Source organism: Pelophylax lessonae, assembly GCF_965119305.1.
Source record: "Pelophylax lessonae genome assembly, chromosome: 11".
NCBI lineage: Eukaryota > Metazoa > Chordata > Amphibia > Anura > Ranidae > Pelophylax > Pelophylax lessonae.
The window spans coordinates 179,168,144-179,178,066 of record NC_138778.1 but is presented as its reverse complement, the minus strand read 5'-3'; positions in this window follow the sequence as shown (position 1 = coordinate 179,178,066).

Genomic DNA, 9,923 nt, shown 5'->3' with positions numbered 1-9,923 from the left:
ACATACACAGGAGTGGTGGGGGAAATCGCATGCGATTCTTTGCAGTGCAATTTGTGCACCATAAAGTATCAGTACTCGGTATCGGTGATTACTTGACCGAAAGTATCGGTACTCGTACTCGCCATGAAAAAAACGGTATCAGTGCAACCCTAGTAAGTATGTATTTGCCATACCTGTGAAGCTGGAAATCACAGTAGTAGGCACCACTATTACAGTGATTGCCACTGGCTTCAGGGTCCCATGCTGAACAGCTGCCCTGCTGCTTACTGAACACAGGAGATCACTCGTTCAACAGGATCACCATTCAGAGAACACAGGGGTTTACTTACTAAAATTGGAGAGTGCAAAATCTGGTGCAACTCTGCATAGAAACTGCGCGAACAGATGAATGGGGAATTTGGTTCGTGGGAGCGCTCCTGGGGGCGAGCGCACACCGCCAGAGTGTGCGCAATTGCCGCCGACCACCCACAATCACTCCCCGCTGAGAGAGAAGGACGGTCTGCTGTTGTAAACACAGCAGACCATTGTTCTCTCTAAAATGATCACAGAGCGCCTGTGATCCTCCTATTTGGGATCACAGGTCTCTGTGTTCATTTCACAAGTCCTTCCCTCATACAGTTAGAAAACACTCCCCTAGGCTCACACTTAACCCTTCATTATGTGGTATTGTTTGTAGAATTGTGAGGAAAAAAAAGACATTTAATCAGTTTTGGAATAAGGCTGTAACATAACAAAATGTGGAAAAAGTGAAGTGCATTGAATACTTTGCAGATGCGCTGTATTATCAGCCCTGTGAGATCTAAGGCATTGTTGCCTCTTGCTACTTGTCTGAGGAGATTTTGGGGTTGATTTACTAAGTATGAGTAGACTCAAGTTGCTCAAGAGTTTAGTAAACGTGGGAAACTCTGCAGACTTCCATTATCCAATCATGTGCAAGCAAGCAAAAATGCTTTTTTTTATTTTCCTTGTATGTGATAGGATATTCTTTGCAAGCAGAAGCTTCACCTCATTTACTAAGTTGTGGAGCAACTAAATTATGGAGCACTTGAAGAGCGCCCAGTCTATTTGCCTTTAGTAAATCAACCCCTTTGAGTGAGATTTGGTGATGTTATTTTACTGCTCATTGTTTTCCTTGCTGAATGCTCTGACATGAGGAAGCAAAGCCCTGCCTCTACCTAGAGGACTCCATATAGAAACGGTTCAGAATAAGGCACGATAGGCCAGTAATCGGGGCAAAGATCAGCTGAAGGGAGATCACAGGCATTACTGAAAACTAGTCCTTAGCCCTCTGCCTGCATTTTATTGGGGGCAGCTTACAGAGTTCAGTTCTTCTTCAAAGCCAAACAGCTAAATAGACATATGAAATAATTATATGGCAATTGTTTTACCTGTCAAAGAAGTTATGTTTTTGTCCATCCAGTCCTGAGAATGGCGGCACTGCTGGTATGCCTGAATCCAAATGTACTTAGAAGTCGCCCGAAGAACTTAAATGAAGATATCTATCAACTGTCCATTGTCAACCAACAAGTGAATGAGGACACAGATGACGGAAGTCAGGGTCTGGGCAGAACAACACAGAGGTGTTATTAGACTGGCACAAACTAGAGAAGCCATGAGCAGGTCTCTCCTTACCATAAGGGTTGATCTGGGGTTCAGTCTGAACTGGGTTTAATCTAAACAAGGAAGTTAGCTACAGTGACGAAAACAACTCTTTGATCCCCTGCAGATTTTGTAAGTTTGCCCACTTAGGGTCCTTTCACACGAACGATCCGATCAGATCCACCTGTCAGTTTTTTAGGCAGATCTGATCGGATCCTCCATGCATCCCTATGGGGCAGCGGATGTCAGCGGAGACATGTCCGGTGACACCCGCTGCCATCCGCATCCGATCCTGTCCGTGAAATCCGTATGGAAACCATATTTTCTAACCGTCCAGGGGATCGGATCGGATGGGATCGGATGAGAACGGACAGGCGGTCCGCTCTCATCCGATTCCCCATAGAGAGCAGCGGGGCTCTGACACCTCCTTCTCCGCACACAGTGGATCGGTGGATTGATCCCCGCTGAGCAGAGAACAGTCCGCAACGGAATGCGGACCACGTGAAAGGAGCCTTACAAAGAAAGGAAGAGTCTTTCATTGTTATCACAGGTGTATGTTAAATGATAGAGACAGAATATCAACTAAAAATCCAAAAAAAACACATGATACAAATGTTATAAATTGAGTTGCAGTTCAGTGAGTAAAATAAGGATTTGATCCCCTCCCAACCAACAATAATTCTGGCTCCCACAAACTGGCTACAGTATGTGCTCATGTGGTTCACAGATTAGTCCTGTCAATTTAAGAAGGTGCTCCTAATGCCAACTCGTTATGTGTATAAAAGACACCTGTCCACAGAACCTCTCTTTCTCAGAGATGTATAGTAACTAAGTAGAACTACTTCACTACTGTACTTAAGTACCGAAAGGCGGTATCTGTACTTTCCTGGAGTAGAATTTTGTGCTCCTACTTCTACTTTTACTTCACTACATTTTTTTGATGATTTCAATACTTCTACTCCGATATTTTTTTTTTGTGCTGCATAGTTACTCGTTACAAGTATAAAAATTACCACTGCCAGAACAGTAGATGGCAGGTTTCATGAAGCTCAAAACATGTGTATTATCAGCGCATACGTAAATAAATGCTACTGTATGTATAAATAAAAGCTGCATTTGAAATAATAAAAAACAATATGATGTTCAAACTTTTGACTTCTTTCTTTAATAACTACATAACACAGTACTTGTACTTTTACTTTCAGTACTTGAGTAGCAATTTTTTTTTCAAAACTACTGGTACTTTTACTTTCAGTACTTGAGTAGCAAAATTTTTAAAAAAACTACTTGCAATACTTAAGTACAAAAAATGTTGAATACTTTAGTACTTCTACTCAAGTCACTTTTTGATCGAGCACTTCCACTTCTACTCAAGTCACTTTTTGATCGAGCACTTCCACCTCTACTCAAGTCACTTTTTGATCGAGCACTTGTACTTTTACTCAAGTATGGGTTTCGAGTACTTTATACAACTCTGCTCTTTCTTCCATTCAAACCTCACTATCATGGGCAAGACCAAAGAGCTGTCAAACGACGTCAGGGACAAGATTGTAGACCTGCACAAAGCTGGAATGGAATACAAGACCATCAGCAAGAAGCTTGGTGAGAAGGAGACAACTGTTTGAGCGAATATTCGCAAATGGAAGAAATAAAAAATAACCATCAATATGCCTTGCTCTGGAGCCCCATGCAAGATTTCGTCTTATGGGGTAAGGATGATCATGAGAAAAGTGAGGGATAAGCCCAGAACTACACAGGAGGAGCTTGTAAATGATCTCAAGGCAGTTGGGACCACAGTCAAACAAAACATTGGTAACACAATACCCTGCCATGGATTGAAATCCTGCAGGCCCACAACATCCCCCTCCTTAGGAAGGCACATGTACAGGCCTGTCTAAAGTTTGTGAATGAACATCTAAATGATTCAGAGAAGGATTGGGAGAAAGTGCTGTGGTCAGATGAGACCAAAACTGAGCTCTTTGGCATTAACTGGACTCGCCGTGTTTGGAGGAAGAAAGATGTTGACTATGACCCTAAGAACACCATCCCTACAGTCAAGCACAGAGGTGGAAACATTATGCTTTGGGGCTGTTTCTCTGCTAAAGGTACAGGCAGACTTTGCCACATTGAGGGGGCCAATGGACAGGGGCCATGTATTAAAAAATCTTGGATAAGAACCTTCTTCCCTCAACCAGAACACTGAAGATGGGTCATGGATGGGTCTTCCAGCATGACAATGACCCAAACCTACTGCCAAGGCAACAAAGGAGTGGCTCAAGAAGAAGCACATTAAGGTAATGGAGTAGCCTAGCCAGTCTCCAGACCTTAATCTTATAGAACATTTTTGGAGGGAGCTGAAACTTTGAGTTGCCAAGCGAGTTAAGAAACCCTAAAGATTTAGAGAAGATCTGTAAAGAAGAGTGGACCAAAATCTCCCTGAGATGTGTGCAATCCTGGTAACCAACTACAAGAAACGTCTTACCTCTGTGCTTGCCAACAAGGGTTGGCCACACCAAGTACTAAGTCATGTTTTGCTTGGGGATCAAATACTTATTTTACTCACTGAACTGTAACTTAAATTTATAAACATATGTGTCATGTGTTTTTTCTGGATTTTTGGTTGATATTCTGTCTCTATCATTTACAACATATTCAGAGAAAGGAGATACAATAAGACACGTGGCCACTCACTAAAACTAGAGGAAAGGCGGTTTAACCTTAAAATGCGTAAGGGGTTCTTCACTGTAAGAGCGGTAAGGATGTGGAATTCTCTTCCACAAGCAGTCGTATCAGCAGGGAGCATTGATAGTTTCAAAAAACTATTAGATGGACACCTTAAAGACCACAACATACAGGGGTATACAATGTACGGTTAAAAGCAAACACACACACACACATCATAGGTTGAACTGGATGGACTGATGTCTTTTTTCAACCTCACTAACTATGTAACTATGTAACTATATCTAAGATAAAAAATGATAGACCCTTCATTTCTTTGTAAGTGGGCAAACTTACAAAATCAGCAGGGGATCAAATAATTATTTCCCCCACTGTATATTGCTAGGCCAATGGGCAGCAGGTGGGCAAATCTCTACCCTAGTGTCATGTATACAAAGAAGCGGGGTTGCTCTGATATCATTGAACTAATATGGTCACATATTGGGACAATGACATTGTACTAATATAGCCATTAAACCTATTTAGTCAATGATGTCATGAGCATCCCCATCCCTTTGTTATGTGCAGGAAATCTCCCTTCTGCAGCTCACTGGGCCAGTGGGGATCATGTGAAAGCTTCCTGCAGGTTCAGATGAATGAGGTTCAGATTGGACCCAAACCTAGCTCAACCCAAATCAAAAATCATTCATAAGCTATTCACACATATTCAAATCTACACATGTACCATGTCCTAAATGTACCAGCAACTATGTAGTGAAATAGCCTACCTAATTGGGTATAAATTAAATGGCTTGTTTAGGTAGAATTTCACATTACGTAGTTTTGGTGAATCTAAAGTACACTGTATAGAGGTTGTACACTCAGGTTGTAATGTGTATGCCCAGCTACAGAGCTACTAAAATTGCAAGCTCTTTAAAGAGCTAATCCTAACCAACATCCCAGTCTTCGGGGCAGTTACCCCCACCCATGGTCTACACTTGAAAAGCCAACCATCCTGGGGGCCCCATCCAGCTAATGCCCACTTTCTGGGTGGTCCTGGCAAGACCACCCTGCTTTCCAGGAGATTCCACCCCTACTGATATGGGAACCACCCACTCATGGACATGATCTCCTCAAATAATACTCTTTTATACATTATGATCTCCGGACATAACCCGGGAAAAAGCATCATCAAGACAGAGAACAGAGATGTGGAACTGCCCTGGCAAATCCAGAACAGTTGGCTTCTATGTGATCTGATTCCCAGTATCCAGCACATGTGCTTATCAAATGGAAAATGATCAGAAACCAGCATGTAAGGCAACCTTAACAAGAGTGGAAAGATTTTAATCTTTTTGGTAAGAAGCTGTGCAAGACTAAAACCAGCGATGGCTGTACCAGTGCACAATCTAACGACGATAAAACAGCAATAGATCGCCATGATAAAATAACAATGTATATGAAAGACATACGCTGAAAGCTTTTCTCCATGTGCGGTATGTTTTATGTGTCTTTTATTGGGCCGTCCACAGATTGAAAAGTAATTAGGCAAGGGAGGGGTACGGTTTGGGTGGGCTTTACAAACAACCAGGATATGATCTCAAGACAGCTATCAAACTAACAGCTCACTTAGGGCAATCTCCGAACACCGCAAGCATTTTGATCTGAACAGAGGCAAAGAGAGTGTACGCATTGATGTATTTTTACACTGGCAGTCCCCCGTGTCTGGTGCATCAATGGCACGTGTACACCAAGGGGTACTTCGCATAGGTTGAGCGCATATTTTGCTTTTTAAAGTAAAATCGCCATAGAATAATAGCATTAACAAATAATACATTAAATATGAAATTAATCAAATTTAGTATTTGAAGATATTAAATATACTCAAGTGATTCATTGGAACTGATAATAAATATATGCAGGTCAAAAGCATTTTCCAATTGTTCCAATAGGGTTACATTGAGGAGGAGCAAAACAGCGGAGTGCAGCCTTATGATTGTAAGTAAGCAGGGCCCTCTGATTCCTCCTGGATTGAATTGTATTGTAACTGTACTGTCTGCCCTCATGATGTAAAGCCCTGCGCAAACTGTTGGCACTATATAAATCCTGTATAATAATATTATTAATAATAATTTTAATAATAAATGCTAATTTTTCTAATTAAAATAACAAATAAAATAAATAATACAATAAATAATAAAATAAAATAACAAACATTGCCTAGTTAACTGCTCTTTGCAATGGTTTTGCACAGAGTAGCCCTGATCCTCGTCTTCTTGGGTCTCCTGCTGGTACTCCTGGCTCCTCTCCCTCGATGAGTGCCCCATAGCAAGCTGCTTGCTATGGGGGGGGGGGGCACTCGTGTGTGCTCACTCCCAAGCCCTGTGTGGCTTGGCTCTTTGCAATGGTTTTACACAGAGCAGCCCTGATCCTTCTCTTCTTGAGTCCCCTGGTGGCACCCCTGGCTCCTCTCCCTCGTCCAGTGCCCCATAGCAAGCCGCTTGTTATGGGGGCACTTGTGTGTGCTCGCTCCTTAGCCCTGTATGGCTCGGCCCCGCCCATACGCCCTCCTCACTGGCTGTGATTGACAGCAACAGGAGCCAATGGCTGTGTCTGAGCCAATGAGGAGGGAGAGAGCCGAGAAAGCCGCTGCTCTTATGCACATCGCTGGATCCAGATCTGGCTAAGGTAAGTACGGGGGGGGGGGGGAGGGGAATGCACACCAAAGGTTTTTTACCTTAATGCAGAAAATGCATTACAGTAAAAAACCTTCTGCCTTTAGAACCTCATGTAATATTTTGTAAAAGTAATTGGAGGGTAACATAGTTGTGAGCAGTCCATCGCATTAGGGTGTGCGCCTCAAAACTCCAACACATATGCATGTGTGACATATTTACCGACCTCCTCCTCACTCTCCACCCTGAAGCAATTGAGGTGGGGGGGAGCAAGGGAGCACACAGGACAATGGCAGCAAAAAGAAGAGGAACAGGGACAGGAGGGGTCCATGTCCATGTTCTGGGGGTCAGCAAGGGAGGATTGCCTGTCACCTTTCCACGATCGATGGGTAGAGCACGATTGAAGGGTTGCCAACCCCAGCGTTAGGCACTGTGGGAGACGGGGAGATATCAATTCTATGTGTCCTCCATTTTGTATGTTCCCACTCCATCTTCTATGTATCTTAGTTATACAAGCTTTGCAAATGTGTACGTGTTACAGTTATGGCAAGTTTCTGTTTGTGGTTTTTGATGAAATCATGTCAGGCGCTTCTAGCAATAAGCTATATGCCCTATATGGTATTAAGTGTACTCGCTTATTCCCCGAAATGACGCTTGGTTTCCTTAAACTGTTTAACCAATAAGAACGTAACAAGTATCCTATACTTATGCTATATGCCCGTACTCTTTACTATATAAACCACAACGAGCCTATAATAAACTGAGAGTTGGTTTCACCATACATCTGTGTCCGTCTGTGTTACTTCCTGAAATCACTCTCCCAGGCCTGCAGACACAAACCGAGCATAAGAACAGCGGGACCAGGGGTTCCAGACACTAACAGCTGGGGGCTCGTATGCCGGGATATGAAAGTCATCCCTCGCGGACAACCACGCTCATTCGGTAAGTAGAAAAATCCTTTTCTATACAGCCGATTGTAGTGTGGCTCCGGGGCGGGACACTGACTAAAATCATATCAAAGTGAACCAAGGGGGTTGGTGTGTTCCGGGAACACACGCAACAGACCCATAATTGAAATATTTCAGGGAAATATTTTTAGTCTCAGGGAGACTTAAGAAATGTTAGAGAAATTGCTCGTTTTGTGTCTGAATAATCTTTAAGCTTTTCTTCTCTGTCGCATAGAAGTATAAGATAATTTGTTTGTATGGTTCAATGAGTCTGGGTGGTAAGTGAACAGACCCGAATCATTTATTGAACGTTCCATGACTCTGTGATAGATTGTAGCAGATGCCCTGTCCAATCTGCACCCGTTGTTTAGATTTTGATATAACTCACCATAGTCTAGATTCTGCTAAATTAGTCTGTATTTTGCCACCTAAAAGAAAAAGATTTTTAGGAAGTCAGTTTGTCTCTAGTAACCCAGACTGTAAAACTGTGCATTTTAGAATCAATTTTCACGGACAGATAGATTTTGATCTAATCGGTGTAACATACAGACAAATTAAAAATATTTACCAGACGCAGACAACAATCTTTTGTAATAAATAAAATTGCCAGTTATAAATAGACAGGGAACTTAGAATTAGATCGCTTTAGTCTAATAAGCGCTCGGTCCGTGAACCCCGTTGTCTGCAGCAATGGGTCACGGAGGCAGCAAGCCACCCCCACCTCCCCAAGCAGGAGAAAACTGTAAGGAATATGTGGCGCGAGTCTGCGGCACTGACTACTATTTAATTAACCCTTGGATAGATAACCAAGCAAGATGGTCAGAAAAAATAGGGAGTTGTAATATAAAGTACATGGAAAAAGCGGGGAAAATTGGAGATGCTAATATAAGTGAAAGTTCTTTACCCACAGCAATTGCCTGTAGACCGGTAGACGGGTGAAACTGTTTGGTGGTTTTGGACTCTAGGGCTCCATTTCCACTCTTGCGACTTGTTGTGCGACTTGACACATGTCAAGTCGCATGATAGGTCAAAACCCATTATTTACAAATAGGACCGCTCAAACTGCTGCGACTTGAGTCGCAGCAACTTGAAAAAAGGTTTTTGCACTACTTTTGGGCGACTTCAGGGCAACTTGTCCCTCACAGAAGGAGGTCGCGCTGGGGTCCCCAGAAGTAGCTGCAAACAAATTGCACTACAAACTTGCGCTTGAAGTCGTGTGACTTTGTAGCCACAATAGTGGAAACATAGCCTTAAAGCTGTGGTTAAGTGTCACTGCGGAGTAGCACAGTCTTAGGATTCAAACATTTATCGGTAATTTAAAGTCACAGTACATGTTAATTATAAAACAGCACGTTTCTGATTGGGCTACTAAAGCCATGGAAGGTTTTTAAAAAAAGCCATAACAGAGAGAGATGATCTGTCTAAAGAAAAACAGCCTGTCAGCGCACATTTCCAAGGGCCTTATCAGAAGAGGCAAAGCAAAGAGTAGGACATTTTCAACCTAGGCCCCCCTACAATGAAAATATTACCTTACAAATGCCCCTGACCACACCTGCACCCCACGGTTTCGTTTTCCAAGGCAGATGTCGTTTTCTTTGCAGCCATTATATTATCTCAAACAAGCAGAAAATGTTTGTGTGTCAGATTAATTTAAAACTAGTAAATTTCCTTCCGTGTGAGAGGAAGTAATGGTCACTTCTGCAATTGCAGCTAGCAGAAGTTTCTAAAAAAAAAAAAAAAAAAAAAAAAAAAATAATAAAGTTTTTTTTGAAAATTGGCACTAAGCCAAAAAGTTTTTAGTTCTTTATCTGATCATAGCATGCAAGTGGTATCTGATATGCCATCTCTACTGACAGCCATACCATCCGATGTTACCCACTTTACAGTGATTGGTTTAAGTAGTGTGTTTTTTTTAAGCGTCCTATTGGATGAGGAGACACAGCCATCTTTGTTCCTTGTTTTTCAGTCCAGGTAACTTACCTGGTGTAGAAATGCCTTAGGGCTATAAGTAGACAATTCAATTGTCCGCTCTATAGTTCTC